This window comes from Gorilla gorilla, chromosome 15 (genome assembly GCF_029281585.2).
Source record: "Gorilla gorilla gorilla isolate KB3781 chromosome 15, NHGRI_mGorGor1-v2.1_pri, whole genome shotgun sequence".
Classification (NCBI taxonomy): Eukaryota; Metazoa; Chordata; class Mammalia; order Primates; family Hominidae; genus Gorilla; species Gorilla gorilla.
The window spans coordinates 14,957,787-14,984,913 of record NC_073239.2 but is presented as its reverse complement, the minus strand read 5'-3'; the positions used below and the strand labels follow the sequence as shown (position 1 = coordinate 14,984,913).

Sequence of the window (27,127 nt, the reverse complement as noted above, 5' to 3'; positions counted from 1 at the left end):
TGTTATCCAATAATCAGCTAAAATGATGTTCATGGTAAGCCCCAATGTCCATTTGGACTAATAAAGATTTGCCACCTCCTCCTGACATGAACCTAAATTGGGCCCCTGATGGAAGTAGTGGAAAGAGGTCAAAAATCAGGTCAAACAAACTTGAAATAGATAAGATATTGATTTATATAAAACATTTTTTTTCAGGTTATGGTACTTGGGTACATGTGCATACACAGGTGTGTGCATGTATGTAATATATCCAATAACATTCACAGTGACACTCTGATGTAGGTATTATAACCATTTAAATACTAATGGACAAAAGGTTTAAGTATAAGTTGTTGAGTTACTGAAGGGAAAAAGAGAGAGGGAGGGAGGCAGGAGAAAGAGAGGAAGGAAGGAAAGGAGAGAGGGAGGGAGGGAAGAAATGGGGGATACAGGAAGAAAGAAAGAAAGGAGATGGGAAGAAAGAAGGAAATACCGTATGTAGATAAAAAATGATAATTATTCTATTGATAGGCACAAACTGATATTCTGTTTTAATTGAAAAAGATCATTACCAAAGAGATAAACTGACATACATATTAGTGTGACCATACTATCTGTCTGCTGACTTTTGCCAAACCACTAAGAGCAACAAGAATGTTGTATTTTGTTTTTCCCTATGGTTCAAAGAACAGAGTAGGCCTGACATTTACATTGTCAGAGCACAACATGAGCTAGCAAATGAAGTCAAAGGACCACTCTCTCATTTCACCAAGGGATGAAGATGTGCCAAAGTTGTCTTCAGGGAAAAAAAGTTTATAGCACTTTGAATTTCTGATAAATATCAAAAAAAATTTTAGCAGAGTAAATTTAAATTGTGAAGTCATTATTTGAAGTATTTTTGTTATTATTTTGGATTATTTTGATTCTATCATTTGACAAAATATTGTTGTGCAAGTAAAAGTACTTTGATAGCTCTGGGGTCTTCATCTGGGCCTGGTTTTACATTTCTTTTGTTTATTTTTTGTACAGGAATTTTACAACCACTATCTACTAATCAGAAATTTTGTAATTAAATTTAAATTATAATAATACATTTTGGTTTTCACTGAATCCGTTATTAATTTAGCATCTCATTTTTGTATGTGGTGAGAATATCTTATTTTAAACTATTACTATGAAACATAGTGAATGAGTCATTTCTTTAAAAACAATGAAAAGCAAGCACAACCTCTACCCACCCTCTGTCTTCACACCCTGAAAAAAAAAAAAAAAACCTTCACCTAAGTTCTAGCTTACTGAAATACAGTATCCCTTAATGTTATTTTCTGTTAGTTGTTAACAAGATATTACAAATGCAGTAATAAAATTTTTAGGTCAGCAAGATTTATGCTTTATTTAACTGCTGAACTCTTGCTATTAGAGGAAAGGAATGATTAGTTGTTCTCATTTCCAACGTGACATTTACATTAAGCAATAAATGCTCTAGTAGTATATTAATTTATTTGTCATATGATCTTGGATGTGTGTAATAATTTGTAAAAGTTTTCCTATAGCCAAGGATATGGTGCTACATTTTTTCCAATAACAAATGCATTTTCATATTCAATCATTGCCTCTAATTTACTTTTAAAGTAGGTTTAGCAGTATTAATGGTGAGGCAAGCATGTTTTAATAATAGTGTTTATATGAATTTCTGAATAATTATGTTTTAACAAACTCATTAATATGGAGTAATTTTCAATTTTTTGCTTGTGTCCCAAATTATTTTTCAAGTCATTTGTTTTAATAAAATAGCATTTCCTATCTTATAACCTCAGTTTTGGAGTAATCCCTGAAAAGATAATGGCTATTTTATCTCAATATATTATTACATAATTATAAATAAGTAATTGAATGAACTGTAGTAAAACCATATGATTCAATTATTTATATATTTTAAAACAGCTGGTTTTTGCATCATGTAGGCCAAAACATCTGGCTGTTTGTTTTTTAATCATTTTTAACACAAAGTAAATATAGCTAAAAACAAAGGTAGAACAACTCATTCTTTATTTTGTACTATTAGGAATTCTAGGGAGAAATGATTGGTAATGATACCATTTGATGGATTCATAATTTTTCAAATGTTATGAATATTTAAAATGAAGGGAATATGTGAGATAATATTCTGGTGTCTTCAAGTATTTCAAGGGCTTTCAATGGGTCAAAACTTAGGGCAGGTTTAGGAAGAATTTTCTAAGGGTAACAAAACTGTTGCAATGCCTATAATGTATAAGGTTTTATGATGAGTACTTTCACATACATTGTATCTTGAAATAATTACAACTTTTTGTAACTTTTTTCATTTTGAAAGAGAAAAATGGTCACAGTTGTGATTTCAGCCTTGGTCTAGAAGACTTTAAAGTCCTACCTTTGTTGATTTTAAGGCTCTTACCAATGTATATGTTCAGGCAATTGATGAACACTTAGTAAAGATATCCTAGAGGATAAGAAAGTATCATTGGGTGCTGGAGGAGGTAATGATTCTCACTTTTAAATACATATTTTCTAATAACTTCTAGAGCTTTGCCCATTTTTTCTAAGTTCTTTCTGAGTTTAGTATTGGCACCTTATGTGGTTTGGCTTTGTCCTCACCCAAATCTCATCTTGAATTGTAGCTTCAGTAATGCCCATGTGTCCTGTCGTGGGAGGGACATGGTGGGAAGGAATTGAATCATGGGTGCAGGTCTTTCCAAAGCTGTTCTGGTGATAGTGAAAAAGTCTCATAAGGTCTAATGATTTTATAAAGGGGAGTTCCCCTGCATATGCTCTCTTGCCTGCCACCATGTAAGACATCCCTTTGCTCTTCCTTCATCCTCTGACATGATTGTGAGGCCTCCCCAGCCATGTGGAACTGTGAGTCCATTAAATGTTTTCCTTTATAAATTACCCAGTTTCAGTTATGTCTTTATTAGCAGCATGAGAACAGACTAATATGGCATCCACAATAATTGTTAGAGGGAGAACTATATTTCTTGGAAATACATGTACATAAACAATAACAGTTGCTGAATTTTCTAAGACTATGCTAAGAATGTAACAACTTGGAACTAAGAAATTGACCATAATTTTTTATAGGATGTTCCATTTCAACATAATATCAAGAAAAAAAATCTTTGTATGGTAACACTAGAAAATGTAGTATTAGAATCTCAAATCTGAACTTTCCCTCTTTGGTCATTGCATTGACCAAAATATATGGACTAAAAAAAATAACACCTTACTTTAAGATAGAATCCTTATTGATTTTCTGAAAATTTCACTTACATTATGAGATATAAGACATTTCATAGAGTGAGACAGCCCTAGGCGAGAGTCCTCACTTTGCTATTTACCTATATGACCTTGCCCAAGGTTAGTTGACCTTTCTCTGTCCTTGCATTTTTGTAGCACTAAAATAGAAATATGTATTTACCTCATTCGATTCTTAAGAGAATTTTTTTAAGTTAACACATGTTTTATGGTAGCTGGCACATAGTAAGTCTTAATAAAAGGTATTATTACAAAAAAGGAAATGCTGTTCTCATTAGTAATGTGACCATATAGACAATAAATTTTCTCTGGGAAATTATAATTTAGGTAGGAATTTCGGTTGTTACTGTGCTTTTCATGCTAAAATAAAGACATAGGCCTACTGTTGGTCAACAGTAAGTTTTAGGGGGAGTTAGGATGATATTTTGAGGCCTTTATATTTTGCTACCATAATGAAATAATAGAAAATGTAATTACAGAATTCAGATTTATTTTTTATACTGCATCTTTACTACAAAGAAAGAAACATGATCAGAGCTGCACGGACAATGAGGTGTTTTAACCTAAACAGTATATTTAGGAATATATTGTGCCTGTATTTACTAACATGTGTGCAGACTACATATATATGATTATATATGCAGAATACATATATATTCATATAAATATTATTTTTATAACAACGAAATCCCAGAAACGTGTACTTTTTCAGTTAAGATACTTTACCAGCTAAGATTATGCTTATGGTAGAAGTGCACTGTTAGAATGGATGGATTCGTGCTAGGAGACAGAAATGGAATGTTTTTCAAGACGTTAAAGAAACAGGGCACAGGCCGGGCGCGGTGGCTCACGCCTGTAATCCCAGCACTTTGGGAGGCCGAGGCGGGCGGATCACGAGGTCAGGAGATCGAGACCATCCTGGCTAACACAGTGAAACCCCGTCTCTACTAAAAGTACAAAAAAATTAGCCAGGCGTAGTGGCGGGCGCCTGTATTCCCAGCTACTCGGGAGGCTGAGGCAGGAGAATGGCGTGAACCCAGGAGGCGGAGGTTGCAGTGAGCCGAGATCGCGCCACTGTACTCGAGCCTGGGCTACTGAGCGAGACTCCGTCTCAAAAAAAAAAAGGAGAAAAAAAAAAAAAAACCACAGCACAACAGAGCAAAGTATTCTGATATATGTACAAAAATTTACACACGCACACACATACATACACACACAAAGTATTTCTGAAAGAATGTTCTAAAATGTGAAATTGGTTTTCTCCGAGGAGGATATCTTACTTTGGAGGGAGATGTACTATTGGATTTCTGATGTTTTTATCATGCATATATGAACGTGAAAGTTAGCTTAAAATATATTCATGGAAGGAAATAAATGAAAAGGCAAACAATTGCTGTATCAACATGGTTGTCAAATGATTGATTTATATTCATATTTGTGTATGTGGTATGTCCCAGTTATTCTAAAATGCTATAGTAAACATAAATTTCAAAAAGATACAGCATTGATTGACAGATTCATATAAATAATTGAAATATATAAGCTATAATTTACTTTTATTTAATTGTACAAGTAATCTGTGCCTTGATTTTTAGTATTTCTGACCATATTAGTATTAAATTAAGCAATAGCTTAATTTTCCTTTTTAAATAAATTCCTAATTATTGAGTATCTTAAGACAATATAATCACTTCTTTAAATTTTGACTCTATAAGATCATTCATATATCTTTACAAGTGGAGGCAGCAGAAATAATAAGCTAAACTCAAGTTGCTGTTTCATCTTAGGTCTGTTTTTTATTATTATGCTTTGGAATTTCATTATTTCTCACTTTCGCTTCTTCAGACAAAATAAGTTATAGTTAAAGTAAAATTACAATGCTTTTATTAATTTCAAGAACGTTTTAAAAACTCAGCCTATTTCTGCATTACAAATATCAGTGATTGAATATCAATTGGTACTATTACATAGTAATCTTATAGGAAAGAAAGTTAAGCATTGTGTTTTATAGAGCCAAGTTAGCTACTCTTTATTTAGAGTGACATGAAAACCTCAAAAAGAGGTAGAAATCAGTAATCTTCTGACATAAAGTTAAAAAATAAATGGCATGCCTATGTATTTATTTCATAGACATATAGGTTGCAATAGTCAGATTTTCTCTGTTGAAAAATATACGGGAAAAACAACATAAGACTATTAGTTTAATCAGGATAAGGGTTTTTCAGGTTCATTCACTGCCATATCCTAACTGTCATATGACTCGTAAGTAGTAGGTGATGCTTAAATATATGTTAACTTATGCAGTGTTTTAACATTAGACTGCAAGTTGAATTAATTTAAATATGATGAAATCGAACTATACAGCTTAAGATTATTTAAATTATCCTCAGTTTTGATAAGAAAACTTATTTCAAAAAGGAAAGGAGAATGCTAATATATTTATTGAAATCACAGTATGTTGCACATTCCATTGAAAAGCTTTATTATGCAAATATATTTAAATCATATTGCATGATAGTCCTGCTGTAGTTTGAGATTGATCACCCAGTTAACAGCCACTATATTTTTCAAGGATACTTTGTAAGCATTTTTTTGATACACTTTTTTTTTGTGCTTGCCTCCTTTGAAGAATCTCTGTAACCATTCATCCAGGTGTTGAGAAGATATGTAGCAGCCGAGCACCCATCTTTTGACACCGTCCTCTGAAATCAGCTTTGGAGATGCTTTCACTCTGTCCGTCTTCTGCAGCAGCCAGGCAGAGTGCCGACTCCTTCACAGCCGTGAGGAACTCTTCAGGCTCCAGAAGTAAGTTGATTGCATTCAGTTCAATCATTGTCAGTGGGTTTAAAACACTTAAGGGAGGAAAACTAAAAATCTTGCTAACTTACATACAAATTAAACCTAGTATTATTCATCACTGATTATCTTGTTTTTTGTTGTTGTTGTTGTTTTTGAGTCATATTTTTTGGAAATTCAATGTCTACCACTTTTTGTGTTGATAACCTATATCCTTATGGAATTTTCTGATTTTTTTTTTTTTAGGATTTGTGTTTCACATGCATTATCATAATTTATACTTACAACCCTAAGGCCTGGACAAGGAATAGATTAAAATAACTATGTTTGCAAATGAATAAAAAGGTTCAAAATGACCAAATATTTTATCAAATTTGCTTGGCTAATAAACTATGAAAGTGGAGTACAATTTCTTGTTTTCTAAATTTAAAAAAAATAAGTGCTGTTTCCATGGCTTTGATGTCCAGTGCTATATAGAGGGTAATGAACTGGTGCTAGAAAGAACACTTTTCCTGATTGGTTGGTTTATTGAATGATACATTATCTGGGTCATTCAAGGAGAGTTTATGCCAGCCTTTAAATGTGCATACTAGAAAAACAAAAGAAAATGAAAATCATATATAGGAAAATGAATTGAAATCAGGGGACATGAAGATCTGTAAAATGCATAACACAATGTACTGCATACCACCACAAAACAAATTCCCAGCCATAAATTTATGTATGGGCTTTCTAACTTCTAGGGAAATCAGGTAAATGTATTAGTTAAAAGATTATTTATGATCATAGGATTTGAAAATAAAGACAACGTCTCAGGAAAAGTTCGGACTTTCCTGGTTCATACTTATGAGCCTGTTGTTTTGCCATGTTTCTAGTTTAACTTTATGTTTGAGGCATTTTTTTTTTCTTCTCCTAAATACTTGATGTAAGCATTTCTTGTTGCTCTTGGGGATATATTTACATCGCAATGTCACTGCACAGAAAATTGATTGTAGGTGCACTTTTATATAGAACAAAAGTTTGATATAGCTGAAGTTGTCAGTGATTGGATGCTTGGCAGTTAAAATTTTTCTTGAAGTGAACAGGCAAGAGATACTTAATGAACCCGCTTTTATTTTGCAACATATTACATGTCAATATGCAATAGAAATGCATATGTTATTAGAAGAACAGAAAAACTGTAGTTAAGAATTTATATCTGAATCATGATGTATCTAATTATATAACATTTAAAATAGGCAGCCAGTATGTCGTTGCTAGTATGCTCAAGGTGGTGTAGAAGGACTACTTTTAAGACATATACAAAAATAATATATCTAGATTATATTGAGGTTAATTGATTATAACTGTGATGATGGTGTAAAATGATGAGTCTGAGTATGCAGATTGATTCATTCCAAACATGATTTTAGTGTAGGTTTCTTCTTCCTATATTTTGTTACCTGGTACTGCTTTTGTACATAAATTTATTCATTTATTTTAGGAATTGCTTTTGTTGCTTTGCTTCCTTAGATTTCCATTAAATGAAACAACATGAGAAATGCATTCTAAATTTTCTGTGTTTTTCATGTTCTTAAGGAGACAGAGGACACTGTCCAAGCCTGAGGTGACTGTGAAAATGTAAAAATAGTGTGTTTCTTTATGGCAACCCCACAAGAAACTCCAGAGATTTTATCTGCCCAATTAGTTAATTAATAATTTTTTGTATGTTGTTTTCCACTGGCAAGACTTTTTCTAGATAAAAGCGTTTACTTTACAAAAGCTGTTAGCAAAGGAACTGTGTTTACTGATAGATTCTCTAGTGTAAATCACAAAACAAAGTAAATTCAAACACATTTTCATTTACTAATTGCTAAAATCAAGGCCAAAAGATTTTCTTAATTAACCTGGAAATAAAAGGCTAACCAGAAATAATTTATATGTTGAAAAAGACTCTTCCAAGTTAATGCTTGATTCGGTTTTTTAAATTAGCAGTCCATTAGCGTGTAGAAGTAGTACCTCATGTTCTCTATTTTTTCTTTGGAGTAACATTAGGTTAAAGTCTTGCGTGAAATTAATCACTCTGAAAAAAAAAATCGGAAAGTAAACACATTCCTAATTAGGTTTGTCCAACTTCAAATAGCTCATTGAAAATTCACAGGACATCCATTAAAATACCTTTAAAAATTAATGGAATACCAGGAACTTTCTTAGAGTGAAACAGTGAATGGGGTAGTAGTAGTAGAATAGTGATGCAATGGAATATCCACTTGTGATTAAGGAGGACAGCTGAGGTGGTAACGGTTGCTATTATGATTATTTTTCTCACACTGGCATTTCCAATTAGCCTTGGACAGTAGAAGACTACTTTTATCTGTTTCTCTATTCGTTCTCACTTGACAAAAGTATTGATGAAATTAAACAATGCTTAATGTCTTAACAGCAAATGTGCCTGTAGGTACATGCTTTTGAAAATACATACCTATGTATGTGTGTGTATTTATGTGCATGTATGTGTATGTATATATTTACATATGTGTGTGTATATATGTATATATGTGTATGTATATGTAAAGATAATTTATTGTACACACAATGACGATAATTATTTTACAAAGCTAATATTCCTTTTAACTATTAAGGTATCCTTAATGACATTAAATATATAATATTTAAGTGGTGCTTTATTTTTCTGAAATCAACTCCCTTATATTTAAAGTGTGTAAATTATCACCTTTTATGACATTATTTGAAAGTGGCTTAACTAGCTATCATAATAATTGTCAACATATTATCATTTGACAATTTGTAGTATTCTTTACTAAACATTAATTTATTTGCCATGTATACCATTTCTATGAGTCCAGTTTTCATTTGTCTATTTCTTCAACCATGTGTTAGTCCATTTTTGCATCACTATAAGGAAATACCCAAGGCTGGGTAATTTAGAAAGACAAGAGATTTAACTGGCTCTTGGTTCTGCTGGCTGTGCAGGAAGTGTGGTGGTGAGCCCCTCAGGAAGGTAATCATTATGACAGAAGGCAGAGGGGGAGCAGGCACATGACATGGAGAGAGTGGGAGCAGGAGAGAAAGTGGGGAGGTGCTACACTCTTTTTAACAACCGGATCTCACATGAACTAACTGACCAGGAATTTACTCATCACCAAGGAGCCATTCATGAGGTATCTATCCCCATGATCTAATACGTCTCACTAGGCCCCACCTCCCACATTGGTGATTACATTGTAATAAGAGATTTGGAGGGGATAATCATCCAAACCTTGTCATTCCATCCCTGGCCCCCCAAATCACATGTTCTTTTCAAATTGCAAAATACAATCATTGCTTGCCAATAGGCCCCAAGAGTTTTTAATCATTCCAACATTAAGTCTAAAGTCCTAAGTCTCATCTGAGACTCATCTCCTTCCACCTATGAGCCTGTAAAATCGAAATGAGTTATTTGGTCCCAAAATACAATGATGCTACTGGCATTGGGTAAGCATTACCATTCCAAAAGGGAGAAATTGGCAAAAAGAAAGGGGTAATAGACCCTGTACAACTCTGAAACCCAGCAGGGCAGGCATTAAATCTTAAAGCTCCAACACAATCCTTGACTTCATGTTCCACAGCATGTTGTGAAGGATGGGCCCCCAAGGACTTGGGTAGCCCTGTGCCTGTGGCTTTGCAGGACACAGCACACATAGCTGCTCTCACAGGTTGCAGTTGTATGCTTGTGGCTTTTCTGGGCAGAGGGTTCAAGCTGCCAGTGAATCTACCACTCTGGGTTCTGGAGGACAGTGGTTTCCTTCCCACAGCTCCACTAGGCAGTGTCCTGGTGGAGACTCTGTATGGGGGCTCCAACTCCATACTTTCCCTCAGCATTGCCCTGGTAGAGTTTCTCTGTGAGGAGCTCCACTCTTGTGGCAAGCTTCTGCTTGGGCACCCAGGCTTTCCTATATATCCTCTGAAATCTAGGTGGTAGCCACCAAGCCCCCTTCACGCTTGCAGATTTAACACCATGTGGAAACCACCAGGGCTTAAGGCTTGTGCCCTCTGGAGCTGTGGCTTGAGCTGTAATTGGGCCCCTTTGAGCCATTACATAGCTGGAGCAGCAAGTATATGGGGAGCAATATCTCAAGGCTGCTCAGGGCAGTGGGGCCCTAGGCCTGGCCCCTGAAACCATTCTATTCTCCTGGGCCTCTGGCCCTGGATCTCCTTGCCCAGAGGCCCAGGAGAGTAGAATGGTTTCTGGGAGCAGGCCCAGTCTTGAATATCTCTGAAATTCCTTCAAGGCATTTTTCCCATTGTCTGGGATATTAGCTCTTGGCGTTCTTCTGGTCATGCACGCCTCTCTAGCACATGGTTGCTCCATCGGTTCTTTATATTCTTTCTCTGTCACTTGGCCAGTTTGCAAATTTTCCAAACTTTTATCCTCTGTTTCCCTTTAAATATAAGTTTCAACTGTAGATCATTTATTTGCTCCTGTATATAATTTAGGCTGTTAGAAGGAGCCATGTCACTTCTTGAACATTTTGCTGCTTAGAATTTTTTTCTGCCAGATACCCTAAGTCATCACTCTTAATTATCAACTTTCACAGATCCCTAGGACCTGGATGCAGTACAGCTGAGCTATTTGCTAGGGTGTAACAGGGAGGACCTTTACTCCATTTCCCAGTAACTTCCTCATTTCCATCGGAGACCTTGTCAGTGTGGTCTTCACCATCCATATCTCTGTCAGCATTTTGGTCAAAACCATTTAACCAGTCTCTTAGAATTCTAAACTTTCCCTTATCTTTCTGTCTTCTGAGATCTCCAAAGTCTCCCAAACTCTGCCTGTTACCCAGTTCCAAAGCCACTTTCACATTTTCAGTTATCTTTATAGCAATGCCCCACTGCTTAATACCAATTATCTGTGTTAGTTCATTTTTGTATCACTATAAAGAAATGTCTCAGGCTGGAAAATCTATAAAGACAAAAGGATTAATTGGCTCATTATTCTCTAGGCTGTAGGAAGTATGGTGTCAGCATCTGCTTTTGGTGAGGGCCTTAGGAAGCTTACCGTCATGTCAGAAGGCAAAGCAGTACCCAGCAGGTCACATGATGATAGTGGGAACAAGAGAGCGAGGGGGGAGATGACACATCTTTTCAAACAACCAGATCTTGCATGAACTGAGTGAGAACTCACTCATCACCAAGGAGATAGCACTAAGTCATTCGTGAGAAATCCACCCTCATGATCCAAACACCTCCCACTAGGCTTCACCTCCAACACTGGGGATTACGTTGCAACATAGGTTTTAAAGGAGACAAACATCCAAACCATATCAAATCGGATAGATATATTTTCATGTTTAATATCCTTAGGTATATACTTCACTGCCTAAAATCATCCCATAAAATATGATCCACAAAAACATACAGATACAAAATAAAGTCATCAATAGGACAAAAGCAATATGCTACCTATAAATGCTTATCTGGTTACATGAATTGAGTTCAATTAGTTTAAATGATATCAAAAGTTAGAGCAAATTAGACATGCTATCTTATGCAGTATTCACTTTACAAAGAAGAAAGAATAAAAAATCCTCAGACAATAAAAAATTCTTTATAATGGCTCTCACAAATTTGTATAGCATAGACCTTGCTAGTCAATTCCAAATTGATATATCTAATTACCTACATGCCTTAAATTTAACTTGGAAAACTAACCTCTTGATTATCTTGCCACATACATTCTTCTGGTGTTCTTGAGCTCAGTATATGGCTCACCATATACCAGTAAAATTCTGAATCATTTCGTCATCTTTCTCAATCTTTCACTCCACAAAAACAATTCATCACCTAATCTGGTCAGTTTTACCTACAAAGAAAATTCTAAAATTCATCTACTTTTCCCTATTTTTACTATCATTATCTTAATCTTTACTACTGTGATTTCTCCCGTAGACTACCCCAAGAGCCTCCTAAATTATTTACAATACCCAGTGATGTATCTATTTTGTTTATTCTCCACGTGCAGACAGAGAGAGCTTACAAAACACAAAATTGAGATGTCGTGACCTCAGTAAAGACCATTATTCTTAGACTGAAGACAAAGTTATTTAACATGGCTTACAATGTTATCCATGGTTTAGCATTTTTCTAAATGGCCCCAAGTTGTCCCCCATCATGCATTTCTTGCATTCAAGGCACAAAGACCTTTCTGTTCTTGTACATATAATGTCACCTCCCACCATGGTCTTTGCACCTGACTGTTTCTCCCTGAGCAGCTCACTTTTTTTGCCTGCATCTCATTCAGTAGTCACTTTCTGAAGGAAGCTTTTCTTGGTCAGCCAAACCAGATATGTTCTTTCTATTATATGGTCTCATAGCATCATATACCTGTATTTCATTATATTTTTATGTTTTTTTCTTTAGTTGTCTGATTAATATTGTCCTCTCCTCCAGAATGTAAACACTGCAAGATCAGAGTCTACATCAATTTTGCTCAACATTAAAATGCCTTTTTTATTATATTGTATATAATCACAGGCATAGAGCATTTTCCTCTCTCTCTCTTTGTCTCTCTCTCTGTCTCTTTCTCTTTCTCTCTCTCTGCAGATTAATACGACTGGAATTTTTGTCTAAAAAATAATTACAGACTTGTTGGTGAGGTAAGGCAGTACACTGCAGAAATAACTACCATATGATAAATAGTGAGGAAAAGCTACAAATAGTCATGTGAGTTCAGTGGAAAAGGAGATTACTTCCATCTGAGATAATGCAAATATACTTATTAGAAGTAGAAATTTTCTGGCTTTCAGAGACAGGCTTCAGCATTAAACTATTGTGGTTAATATGCTGATATATTGTCTCTTTTAAATAAAAATTATAAAAACTAGAAAGACAATGCAGAGTCTTTCTGAAAGCCCATACATACTGACACAACAGCTACAAATGTCTTAGCTGGCAGTACTTGATATAGAGGAGTCTCTGCTGTCTCTGCCTGCTGTTAATGTTGGTCTTTGGGTTGCTAACACTATGGTTCTTACTGTGAAATGTCCAGGGAAGAAGTCTGAATAAATGCTCTTCTTTATGAGATAATGATTAGTTTACATTTAGGACCAGGAGAGATTTATGTAACTTGGAGAGTACTCTTGGCAACCAACATTAGACGCATGACAACAATCTTAATTGCAAAGCATTGGCTTTGAAAACCAATGGAAACAATCCAATTTGTACTGACTCAATGTAAGGTTATTAACTCAGTTATTGTAATGAACAATCTATTTTGTGAATGTGCAGTTGATCTCCATATACCACTACAGACTACACTATGGAATATTTTAACACATATTAAACTTAGAATTTCTGTGTAAACTGAGGCATCTCTTATCAATATGAAACAGAATATGGGAGCCTTTACAGCAAGAAAAACATTGGCAGTCTCTACAAAGGCTTCTTTTAGGATAATTCATGATTTATTATGGGAAGAAATTCACGGATTGGAAGAATTGTGTATTGATTATAAATGCTAACATAATATTGCTAATGATTTGTAATATGAAATGAATAAAACATGACAAAATTTAATGTTGGAACTACATGACAAATTGTATGGAAAAAACGTGAGGAATTTGATAGACATAGGACTACCAGGTGAAAACATTAATAGCATAAGAAAATCTAGACTTGATTTTGAAAAGCGTTAACTTAGATATTAGTTAACTTTGATCATACAGTTTTCACACGTAAGTATTCAATAGTTAGAATATTTAAGAATCCCAGTGAGGTTGAAAAGATCATGACAGAGAGGTTACATAAAGCACACCTATTGGGAATGCTGACATGTAGGCGATATATAGGTTAGTTGCGAACAATAACCTCTTTCATCACTCCTGATTACATATGTAAGGCTGGATAATGACTGTGATCTTGCAGGGGGGTAGCTTGATCTTACATGTATAACTAAACTTCCCTTTGGCCTCTTAGGAATAATCAAGGATAACTGACTCAACATAAAAACACATTTCCCCTGTAGTAATACAGTAAAAGACCAGGCACATTAGATTTGACAATTGAGGTGAAAGATTTGATGCTACTTTTTCTTTTTCTTTTTTTTTTTTTTTTTTGAGACGGAGTCTCGCTCTGTCTCCCAGGCTGGAGTGCAGTGGTGTGATCTCGGCTCAATGCCACCTCCGCCTCCCGGGTTCACGCCATTCTCCTGCCTCAGCCTCCCGAGTAGCTGGGACTACAGGCGCCCACGACCAGGCACGGCTAATTTTTTGTGTTTGTGGTAGAGGCGGGGTTTCACCGTGTTAGCCAGGATGTCCTCGACTCCTGACCTCGTGATCCGCCCACCTCGGCCTCCCAAAGTGCTTGTATTACAGGCAAGCCACCGCACCCGGCAGTTGCTACTTTTTAAGCAACTATTTTTCATAAGGTGACTTTTCCTCTTAATGCCAGGCAATCATAAATCCATAATAAGAATCTGGCTTTCTTTTTGGTAACTGGCATGCAAATATGGATTACTATGCTAAATCTTCAAGCTTTCACATACTGTTTAATATCTGGAAAACAAATAACCTTTTCATACCTGCTTACTTATTTATGTCTTGAAGATGTAGTTCCATTACAGGCAAATAAGCATCCCTTAGATTATTTCAATACCTACTGCAGTAATGATTTCAACGCAGAAGTCATCCACAATTGAAAAAATGCATTCATTATTTATAAAGTGACAGAATTGTAGGGTAAACCTTTTTATAATGAGAACCCTCTCGTTATAAAAAAGGAGGAATATTCACAAATAAAATCATATGTAATTTTAAATTAATGTTCTCATTTTATCAAGGTTGTATTATGAAGCATTTTTCAACATTTCTTATATGCATCCTGCAATAAAACAGCAGGTGATCAAAATTTTCGGTCAGATTTACTAATAAGTGGTTCTAAATGTAACAGTTATACTGATGATGAGAGTGGGCTTATGGCCTTCATGGATTTTCTTTAGGTAGTTATATGCAAACACTCCAGTCTGGAAATTGGTGTGCCTGAATGTGTCACTAAGTAGTGATTCCAGCAAACAACCAACATTGGAATCGCTTCTTGGATTTGTGGTTCTATATTTATCATAACATACATGTTACTCTTCTGAAAGTTAAAAGAGATTGTTTAAATTTTTAGTGTATTTTATGGGAAGTTTTATAGTAGTAATCCTGATTCCTAAATATTTGGGGACAAAATACACATAAATGACTTCCTGTTTAGTTAGTTCCATAAGTGTATTCATGTCAAGGGATCTATGCTGCCCCAATAGGAAAAGTAATGATAGATAAGGAAGGTATTGAAGGAAATGTCAAGTAAGAATCTTTTAGTTACCACGTGAGTATCCCCGTTTTGGTGTCTTCTGAGTGGATTCCTGAGTCTTATTTGGTGTGGGTTTATGGGCATTCCGGTGTTTACCTATGCGAATAACACAGAGATAATTTTTTAATATAATGACACAGTTATCATTTCACACAGTGTATGGATGCCTTAATTTAGTGTGTTTTATTGTCATCAGCTTTTGTGAAACGTTTTTATATTTAATAACTTGTCTTTAATTTAAAGGGACTGCCCACTGAGGGTGACAGTCCTTTTTACAAAGAGGAATTTTCATAAAGGACCCAACATTTTAAGAAAAGGATTGTCTCAGAAACCCTTTACCAAAATAAAAAGCTTTCATTTAATGTGATGAAATTATCAATTATTTATTTTGCTGTGTGTGCGTGTGTGCTTTTTTGTGCCTTGTTTAAGCTATCTTTCTCTGCTGTTGAAGAAATAAAGATATTTTCCTAGGCATTCTTTAGTATTTTAAAAGTTTATTTTCACATTTTTTGTGTAATGTAGAAATTAAGTTGGATTTGCAGTACTGTACAGTTCCATTTATGTTTTCCATACTTATAACCAATTGTCTTGTATTGTTTATTGAATAATGTATCCTTTACACATTGAATTGGAATTCTAGCACTGCCATATACAGTTTTCATATATGAATGGATGTATCTTGATTTTTCTGTTTATTTTATTGTTATATTCATCATCTCTGCACAAATACTATACTCTAATGTAATTATCCTATTTGTAATATGTCTCAATAGATTGTGGAATAAATAGCTACTTCCATTTCTCTTCAAAATTGCCTTGCCTAATGTTGATTTTTTATTCTTTATCCTTCTATTTTAATTTTAGGAGTACACAAGTTTGGTGAAAAATTATGTTGTAAATTTTATTGGAGTCACAAGTAATTTTTATTTTAGATGAGTAGAAATATTTTATTTTATATTTTTAAATAATTACTCTATCAATGTTCTTTTTTAGGTCCTATACTACATTTTTATAAAATTATTCTATACATCTTGAGTTTCTTTTCTATTTCTTCACAAATGATGCTTTTTGTGTTTCTGTGTATGGATTTTTAAAGTGTTACATTTTTACATTGATTTGTCTGAGCAGTAACGTTGCTTTTTATCATTATCTCTTCTAACTATCTATGCTGAAGTCTAACTAGTTTTAGTAGTTTTGTTATTCCGATTACATGTTTGTAGTTATAATATCTATGAAAATAGCAGTATTAAATTTTCCTTATATTATTTTTTAATCATCTAATTGAGCATGCTAGGAGCTCTATTACAATGGTAAATGAAAATAGTGATCAAGGTCATTCTTATGTTTTCCTTCGCTTTTTGTATTTGCCATAGTGTAGGATGTTTTCTTTAAATCATTTTATGGTGAGTACCATTTTTGGATATATACACTGTAAAACTGCAGAAGCACAATTGTCCTTTTTATTATCTTCTTCATAATGAACATTATGGAGATTCTATTGCAGTAGTCTGTTTTAATTTTTAATGGGTAATGGTGTTTAAACTAACCAAACCTTAATCCTGTTTCTGACTCTGTCTTTAAGATGGTAATTCTTCTCAACTTACATTGCAGTCAGGATAGAAGAACCATTAAGAAGATGCATGGGATCCTTTTTTTTTGGTTGGGGGGGATTGAGAGGGGAGGATTATACTTTTGAATATCTCAATATTTGATAATTTTTAATAGTATTTTTTCCAGGCTCAGAATAATGTCCCTTCTCAGCTCTTTTCCAGAAAACTTTATTTTGGCATATTTAAATATGAAATATTTATAATAACTGAAAATAGAAATTTGATTCCCAGTCTGAATCTAGAAGAAAATAGGATTTTTAAAATAAATGAGCAGTTAGGCATATGTTTCATAATTGGATAGAATTTGAAACAACATAACTCTTCTTTTATAACTGAAGGATTAGGGGCCATCAAGAGATTAATTTACGTGAGCCTATGCAGACAATTTGTGTAACTGGCTTATCTTCTTCTGGGCTATAACTTCAAAAATTTAAAGTACTTTGGGGACTATTTTATAGTTTTACAGGTAAAATTTCTTGGTTTTCTTTCCCAGTTTATTTCTTTGATTATCGTTGGTTTCTATACTGCCATTTGCTCCTATGGACAGATTGTTATTATTATCATCATGATTACGGTTTAGTATTTTAGTGAATAATATTGTGCTATTATTTTTGTAACATTTAATGAAGAAAGGTTTATAAAACTCATGTACACTTTAATTAATAACTACAATGTGAAGAACTATGGAGCTACCACTCAGTTCAAGAAATAGAACATTGTTATGATCCCTTTCTGCCTCTGTGTGCAATATTGTCCTTCACTAAAGCTAAAAGTTGTATAATGATCTAAGCTACGTAATAACCATTTCTTTGTTTTTTTAGATTTATGGTTATTATAAGGTACATGTGAATTGTTGTACATGTGCACAAATTTCCACATAAGGATCTTGTACATATTTTGTTAAGTTTGTACTCACTTACTAATGGCAGGAGTTTTTTTAATCAGTTCTTTGGGATTTTCTATGTAGACAGACGTGTCATCTGTGAACAAAGACAGTTTTATGTCTTCTTGATCTGTGCAACATTTATTCTTCTTTCATTTCTTATTATACTAGTTCAGACTGCCATTATACTGTTAATAGGAATGTTGAGAGGGAACATTCTTATATTGTTCTTGATTTTGGAGGGAAGGCATCTAGTTTCACATTATAGGGTATATATTAGCTGTAGGTATTTGGTAAATGTTCTTTATCAAGTTGAAGTTTTCCTCTCTTTCTAGTTGGCTGAGAATTTTTATTATGAAAAGATATCAGATTTTGTCAAATGCTTGTTCTAAATCAGTTGATATGACTTTTTTTGTTTTTGCTTTAGCTTTAGCTTGTGATGGATTACCCTGATTTTACAATTTTAAATTAGCTTTGGATAAATCTGATTTCGTCATGGTGTATAATTTTTCATCCATTGTTTGTTCAATTTGTTAATATGTTATTAGAAATTTTTGGATCTATGTTAAAGAGAGCAGTTGGTCTATAGATTTCCATTCTTGTAATGTCTTTTATCTGTTTTTATTATTAGGCTAATGCTCTTCACATAGAATGAGTTAAGAAGCATATGCTTGGCTTCTGTTTCTGTTAGAATTTGTAGAGAACAACATAATTTCCCCTTACGTGTTTTGTAGAATTTGCCAGTGAAATAGTCTGGACCTGGTGCATTTTCTTTAGAAAGTTATTTATGATTTACTCAATGTCCGTTAAGAGATAAAGAGATATTCAGATTATCTGACTCTCTTGGTGTGGGTTTCAGTAGTTGTCTTTCAAGGAATTGGTCCATTTTGTCCAGTTTATCAAATTGGTCGCCATAGAGTTATTCATAATATTACTTTATTGTCATTCAAATGTACATTGAACCAGTAATATCAACTCCTCTTTCATTTCTGATGTAGTAATTTGTGTCTTATCTCCTTTTCTTGGTTAGTCTGGCTAGAAGTTTATAAATGTTACTGGTCTTTTCAAATAACTAGATTTTTCTGTTTTCCATTTAATTATTTTCTGCTTTAATTACTATTGTTAATTTTCTCCTGCTTTCCTTAGGTTGATGTTGGTCAATTTTCTCTAGGCTCCTAAAGTAGAAAGACTATTGAATTTATATCTTTTTTTCTAATATATGTATTCTATGCTATAAATATCTCCGTAGGCAGTGCTTTCACTGATTTTGTTAAGTTATAGTTTAAGTTTTGTTTAGTTAAAATTTTTTTAAGTTTTCTTGAGCCTTTGACATGTGGATTATTTACAGGTATATTTCTTATTATCCAAATGTTTTGATATTTTCAAGCTATCTTTCTGTCATTAATTTAATTACATTTATTTCCATAGTCATCTTAGAACATAATATTTTTTTCTATCCTTATATAATTTCCTTCGCATTTCTGTGAGTTTTTGCCTCACATCTTTTAATGCACTGTTAGGTGAATTCATGTTAAGGATTGTTGTGTCTTCCTGAAGAACTGACAGCTTTCTCACTACTAAATGTTCCTGTCTATCCCTAATAACTTTCATTGCTCTGAAGTCGGCTTTGTCTGAAATTGATATAGCTACTTCAGCTTTCTTTTGATTAGGGTTAGTATGGTCTATATTTCTTCATCCCTTTAGTTTTAATCAATATGTTCTTAATTTAAAGTGGGTTCCTTGCAGATAACATATAATTGAGTTTTTTGTAAACCAAATCTGAAAATTTATGTATTTTATTTGAAGAATTTAGATCATTCATGTTAAAAATGATTACTATATTGAGTTAATATCTACCATGTTTTAGTTGTTTCTATTCATTTCAGTTATTTTTAGTTTCTTTAATTTTTATTTTTCTGCATTATCTGGTTTTAAATGAACATTTTATATGATTCCACCTTCTCTCCTTATGTATTAATTCTACTTCAAAAAAATTTATAGTACGGTTGCCCAAGTGTTTATAATATACATTTACCATAAATTATTTACTTTTAAGTAACACTATACTATTTTACAAGTATCCAGATAGTTAGCAACAGAATTTTCCTAATTTCTTTTCCCATCCCTTTTTATATTGCTGTCATTCATTTCACATATACCATATTTCACTTTATGCTATATTCAAACAAAATATTATTACTATTTGTACTTCGAACAACTAGCTATCTTTTAGATTGATTAAGAACAGGGAAAATATTTTACCTTTACTTTTTCTTTCTCTCTTTCTTTATACAAATTGAAGTTCTGACTTACTATTTTCTTCTCCTGAAAGAACTTCTTTTAAAATTTCTGGAAGGGCATGTGTGCTTGTGATGAATTTCCTTAGTTCTAAGGCCAAGTGTGTTGGTTCATGCACGTAAGCCCAGGAGTTTGGGAGGCTGAAGCAGTAGGATTGCTTGAAGCCAGGAGTTCAAAACCAGCCTGGGCAATGTAGTGAAACCTCTTTTCTTCAAAATAAACAGTGCCTATATACCCAGCTACTAGGGAGGCTGATCTGGTAGGATCACTTGAGCATGGGAGGTTGAGACTGCATTGAGCTGTGATCATGGCACTGTAGTGAGACCCTGTCTCAAATAAAATTAGGAAGGAAGGGAGGGAGGAAGGGAGGGAGGAAGGAAGGAAGGAAGGAGAAAAGAAAGAGAGAAAGAGAAAGAAAGAAAGAAAGAAAGAAAGAAAGAAAGAAAGAAAGAAAAAGAAAGAAAAAGAGAGAGGAAAGAAGGAAGGAAGGAAGGAAGGAAGTTATACTTTTTATTTTCTTTGAGAAAGCCTTTATTTCTTTTTACTTTTTGGAGGAAAAGATGTTGCTAGATACAGTATCACAGGTTGTTGGTCTTGTTTTTCCTTCAGCATTTTATGTATTCTATTCCACTTTCTTATTGTTACATGAGTCCTGATGGGAAGCCCAATGCAATTCATATTCTTGCTCGGCAAATAAGGTGCTTTTCCCTCTGATTTGTTTCAAGATTTTTGCTTTATAATTTGAATATTCTCTAAATGTATGTTTCTTGGCATTTGTACTGTGTAGTGTTCTCTGAGCTTCCTGGATCTGTAGTTTAGAGTTTGTCTTTAATTTAAAAAAAATTATTGGTTATTATTATTATTTTAAATATTTTCCTACTCCATTATCTTTGTCTTTTCCTTCTGCTATTTCATACTTTTTTAATGTTTAACCTTTTGAAATTGTTTTAAAGACCTTGGATATTCCGTTTCTTTTTATTATTTTTTTTTAATTCTTTTTTTCCTCTGATATTTTAATTTGGGGAGTTTCTATTGACATTTCTCAAACTTGTTAAGTCTTTCCTTAGCTTTATCCTGTTTACTGTGGAGCCCATCAAATCATTTTTCCTTTCTGTTACAATATTTTAATTTTTACTCTTTCTTTTGATTCTTTCTTAAAGTTGCCATTTCTCTGCTTACATTGTCATCTGCTCTTGCATGATGTCTTTTTTAGAGCCCTTAACATATTAATCATAGTTATTTTAAATTCCCTCTTTGATAACTGCAAAACCTGAGTCATATTTGAATCTTGTTGTGATGTTTGCTTTGTCTCTTTAAACTGTTTCTCTTCCCTGTTGTGATACCTTGTAATTTTTTGTTAAACATCAGACATGTGGCATTGAGTAACAGAATTGAAGTAAATAGGCCTTTACTTTGAGGATTTATGTTCATTTGGCTAGAGATAGACTTTGTTTAGCATTTGCTCTAGTTGAAGGTGCCAGAGGCTGTAAATTCTTTCAGTGTACTTATTTTTGTCCCTCTTCTCACTGTTGGGCTTCTCCAAGTATTTCTCCTCAGAAAGAGACTGTGTCTTACAGCTCTTCCACCTGAAATCACTCTTATTACATTGGAGCCTTGTTATAGTGGTAGTAATGTGGGATAGGGGAAGTCTTCTATAATCTTATGACTGAATATTGTCTTTTAGTGAGCTATATCTCTTGGCTATAATCTTTACAAGTGTTCCTGTGATGATACAGCTTTTTTTTTTTTTATTTTTCTATTAGATGAATCAGGAAGGCTAGTGTTGGCTCAAGTGGGTGGAAATCCTTTCTCGAGATGGTACAAGGCCTGGTAAAATCATTTCCTTTGACAAACAGGGCTTCCTTGTGGAGAAAAATCTGGGTATATTTCAGAATGGTTACTTTTCCCCTTTCCCTGCCAGAAGCCTATGGGGATTTTTCTTGTCAATCAGATCGGTGGGTTTATGAACTAAAATATAAGAATGTAGGGGGAGACTTTCGAACTGTAGCCTCCAAGAGTTTCTCACTCTCACTCTCAGCCTTCAGCAAATCACCAAAATTTCAATGTAAATATTCCTTTGTGTGGCTCTAACAGCTGCTGCTCCAGGTAAGCGGATGCTGTCTGTATCTCTCTGGATGTGCCTGAGTCTCCAGATTTCATTGTGGCAGTTTTTCTTGTATCTTCAGTTATCTGATGGGTCCATGAAAAGTCACTGATATTTTGTTCGGCTCTTTATTGTTGTAAGGCCTGGAATGACAGCATCCAAGTTTTTTTTATGTGTCACAGCTAAAACCTTATCAATCATTTTTAGTGGCCATTTTGGTTGGTAGTTTAGAGGTTTCAATTTTGACTAATACGGCTGTCAGTTTCACTAATGAGTAATGAACTTCAGTAATTTCCTGCATGCTGCTTGTCCGTTTAGATATTCTTTGTAGTGCAGTACCTCTTTAAGACTTTTTGCCCATGCCTTAAAAAAAGGGGATGTTCTGTTATTTTTTCACTAATTTAGAAGTTCCTTATGTATTTTTTACATAAGTCCTTTGTAAATTATACATGTTATAAATATCATTATCGTGTATTACTCTGAAGATTAGCATTTTAGTTTCATAATGGTGATTTTTGATTAATAGAGGTTCTTACTTTTAATCTAGTACAATTTATTAGTCTTTTTCTAATTTTCATTTTATGATTTTTGTGTTATAAGAAAAGTCCTATAGTACCCAAATCATGAATATACTCTTAATGCTGCTTTCCACAAGCTTATTTTACCTTTCACATTCTCATGCCCATGAACATTGGCCTATATGTAAGGAGCTGGGTAGGATTTAAGATTTTTTTCTTAATCAAAAACTAATTGACTTACCATTCTATTAACGACAAAATTTTCTTTACATCACTGCTATGCTCCACCACTTTTATTTAAAATTATTTATATTAGATACTTGATATATTCCAAATGTATCAGAGTATAGTAGTGAAGTGAATGAAGGTAGTGATTTTTGACACTTTAATATATTACTCTATTTTGTTACATTTGTATCTATAACACACTCATAATTAGCATAGCTTTATAATAAATGCTGATCTCTAATAGTGCCAATCCTCCAACATTGTTGTATTTCCAAATTTTCTTAGGTTTTCATGACCTTTTTAAAAATTTTTATTTCCTTTTTTTTTTTAAAAAAAACACAGTAATCATTTAGGTTTACCCTCATACTCATGTTGCCCTTTATTCCTTCCTCTTTGTCTTTCTTGTATTATTTTCTTCCTCGCAAAGACTCTCTGAAATTTCCTTTATTGTAGGTAGACTGCCGACATAGTTTTGCTTTTTGTTTATCTGAAAATGTTTTCATTTTTTCTTCATTTGCCTAAGTGTATTTTGAAGCCTGTGTGTGTATGTGTGTGTGTTTGTGTGTGTGTGTGTGTGACAGAGTCTCACTCTGTCACCCAGGCTGGAGTGCAATGGTGCAATCTCGGCTAACTGCAAGCTTCGCCTCCTGGGTTCAAGTGATTCTCCTGCCTCAGCCTCTCAAGTAGCTGGGATTACAGGTATGCACCACTATGCCCGGCTAATTTTTGTATTTTTAGTAGAGACAGAGTTTCACCATGTTAGTCAGGTCGGTCTCGAACTCCTGATCTCAGGTGATCTGTCAGCCTCAGCCTCCCAAAGTGCTGGGATTACAGGCTTGAGCCACCTTGCCTGGCCCTGTAGCCTCTTTAATTGTTAAATTTACATTTAGCATTACCATGTTCTCTGGGAGACACTGACATATTGATAATCATGAAATACATCTCAATCCTGAAAATACTCATTCTTCTGATATCTATTTCAAATAATATGAAATAGCCACTCTAGCTTTTTTTTGGAGTGGTGTTTGAATAAGGTAGCTTTTCCATTCTTTTACTATTTTATATTATTTGCATTTTTGAGTTTAAAGTCTTTCTTTTAGCGGACATATTGTTAGGTCTTGCTATTTTATTCTGCTTGATAATTTCTGCCTTTTAATTGCAGTGTTCAGACCACTTATACTTTATGCAATTATTGAGATGGTGGGTTTTAATTTTCCACTTTGTTATTTTTGTTCTATTTGTCCCCTATATCTTTGGTTCATTTTTCTCTTCTTTTCTTGCCTTCTTTGAAAATAATTGAGTATTTTTAGGATTGTATTTTATTTCCTCTGTTGGATTATATACTTATACTTCTTTGTTTATTTTTTATGGTTTGCTTCAGCACTTATAAACCTTTACCTTACCAAAGCTTCCTTTAAATGATACTATACCATATCACATATGGCAGCGGTCCCCAAACTTTTTGGTGCCAGGGACCGGTTTCGTGGAAGGTGATTTTTCCACAGATGAGAGGAAGGTGGTTTTTCAATGATTCAAGCACTTTACATTTATTCTGCACTTTATTTCTATTATTATTACATCGTAATATATAATGAAATAGTTATACAACTCACCATAATGTAGAATCGGTGGGAGGCCCGAGCCTGTTTTCCTGCAACTGGACAGTCCGCTCTGGGAGTGATGGGACACAGTGACAGATCATCAGGCATTAGATTCGTATAAAAGGCATGCAGCCTACATCCCTCATATACACAGTTCACAATGGGGTTCACACTCCTTTGAGAATCTAACGCCATCTAATGACAGGACGTGGAGTTCAGGTGGTAATATAAATGATGGAGAGCAGCTGTAAATAAACATGAAGCTTTGCTAGCTTGCCCACTGCTCACCTCCTGCTGTGTTAAACAGAACAGGCCACTGACTGGCACTGGTCCATGCCCTGGGGTTGGGGACCCCTGATATATGGTACAAGAAGCTTACAATGGTTTATGTCTATATTTTTGCTCCTGTCCTTTGGGCCATTGTTGTCTTATAGTTTACTTCTATGTATGTTATAAACTCTACAACATTGGGTTATTATTTTTATTTTAAACAGGCAATTGCATTTTCAAGAGACAGACAATGGGCAAAATAATACCCACAAGATATTTATCATTTGTATGACTTCGTTCTATCTAGTTTCATTTTTCTTTTGCCTAAAAAAGTTCTTTTAGCATTTCCAGTAGTATAAGTCCACAGGTGATGAATTTCTCAGTTTTTGTTTTTTCAAAAAGTAATTATTTTTCATATTTAGAGTTTTTTAAATACATTAATTTAACATTTTTCTTTCAGTACTTTAAAGATGTCTTTCAGCTATCTTCTTTCTTACATATTTTCTGAGAACAGCATACATCCATTCTTAGTTATGTTCTTCTGTACGTAGTGTATGTGTTTTTCTAGCTGTATTTGAATTTTCCGCTTTATGAGTTTTTTTTTTGTTTTTTTTTTGCAGAAAGTTCATTATACTATGGCTTGGTGTAGTTTTTAAGATTTCTTTTGCTTGGGATTTGTTGAACATCTTGCATCGGTGAGGTTGTGATTTTTTTTAAATTATCTTTGGAAATTTTAGCCATTGTTGCTTCAAATTTCTTTCTTCATGTACGCTTTCATTTTTCTAGGATTCCAGTGACACTTATGTTGAACTGCTCTGGAGTCTCACAGGACACTGATGCACGATACCTTTTTATTTCTTTATTTTTTTGGTTCATTTCATTGTGTTGTTGTTAGTATATTTGTGCGTTATTTTAGGCAGTTTCTATCACTATGTTTTGACATTCTTTAAACCTTTCTTCTACTGTGTCTACTCTGCTATGAATACCATCTTGTGTGTTTTTCATTTTGCATATTGCATTTCTTATATCTCCAGGTGTTATTTGATGTGTTTTATATATATTTAATCTCCTTACTCATCATGGTCATGTATTCCTCTAAATTTTTGATCATATGGTGCATCTTTAAAGCTATTTTAATATCTTTGTTTGCTAATTCTGTTATCTCTTTTTTGCATTTTCTTCTATTGATTGACTTTTTCTGACTTGGGATAATATTTTCTTGCTTCTGTTCCTTCCTATTAATTTTAGCTGGATACCAGACATAATGAATTTTAAATTATTGGTTGTTGGATTCAGGGTGACCCCAATGCAAATCTTGGGAGCTTTCTCTATGCATCTTCCTCCTCTCTGATATCTACATCTCTCTGAACTTTATCATTGTCCACCCAACCCAACCAAACTTATAGGTTCTATTTGAGTCACTCTTTCCTGTGCTGTAATAAAACCTGGAAACTGCCTCCACACAGAAAGTTGAAGCAGTTTTAGGGATAATCTCATTGCTACTCTTTTTTTAGCAATTAAAATTCTGTGCCAATTGTTGTCTCATGTTTGAAATATATAGCACTTTTTTTGTCTTTTTTTTTTCTAGTGGCTTGAAAAATGGATAAAAATATATCAGTCTCTTCAGTAGAGGTAGAAGCAGAAATCTCTATTTTTCCTGAATTTTCAAAGTATATTTTGCTGAGCATGGTATTATAAGTTCACAAATATTTTATTTCATTTCCTTGTTGTCTAGTTTATATTTTATGTTTGTTTTTTCATTACAGGAATGTAACTTTTTTTTCCTATTGCTATTTGTATTTTCTCCTTGTAGTTTTTCATTAGTTTATATTTTATTTTTTATTTTTATGATGCAGCAGTATCTTCTGTACTTAATGTTTGTGTCTGCTCCAAACTCACATGTTGGAGCACTGACCCCTAGTGTCATGATGTTTGGACTTGTGCCTTTTGGGAGGTAATTAAGGTTAGATGAAGTCCTAAGAGTGGGCCCTCCCAATGGAATTGGTGCCCTATAAGAAAAGATACCAGAGGGTTTGCTGTGTCTCTCTTTCTAACATATGAAGATATAGTGAGAAGGCAGCTGTCTGAAAACCAGGAAAAGAGCCCTCACCAGAACTCAACTCTTCTGGCTCCCTGATCTTGGATTTCCAGCCTCCAGAACTGTGAGAAAATAAATTTATGTTGTATAAGCTGCTCAGTCTATGATATTTTATTATGTC

The 27,127-nt window shown here is 33.9% G+C and overlaps 1 protein-coding gene across 7 annotated transcripts in view; it reads left to right on the top strand.

The window, feature by feature from the left end:
- Window positions 1–27,127, top strand: part of LRFN5 (leucine rich repeat and fibronectin type III domain containing 5) — a 297,873-nt gene that overhangs the window by 153,904 nt on the left and 116,842 nt on the right. For 4 of the 7 annotated variants that reach the window (XM_055362259.2, XM_063697682.1, XM_063697680.1 and 1 more), the window contains exon 2: window positions 5,900–6,075. The exons of 1 other annotated variant lie outside the window; for it this stretch is intronic. The gene's annotated coding sequence lies outside the window, so the exon portion shown is untranslated. The remainder of the gene's footprint in view (window positions 1–5,899; window positions 6,076–27,127) is intronic. 2 more of the 7 variants (XM_055362260.2, XM_063697681.1) reach the window with 1 other exon arrangement.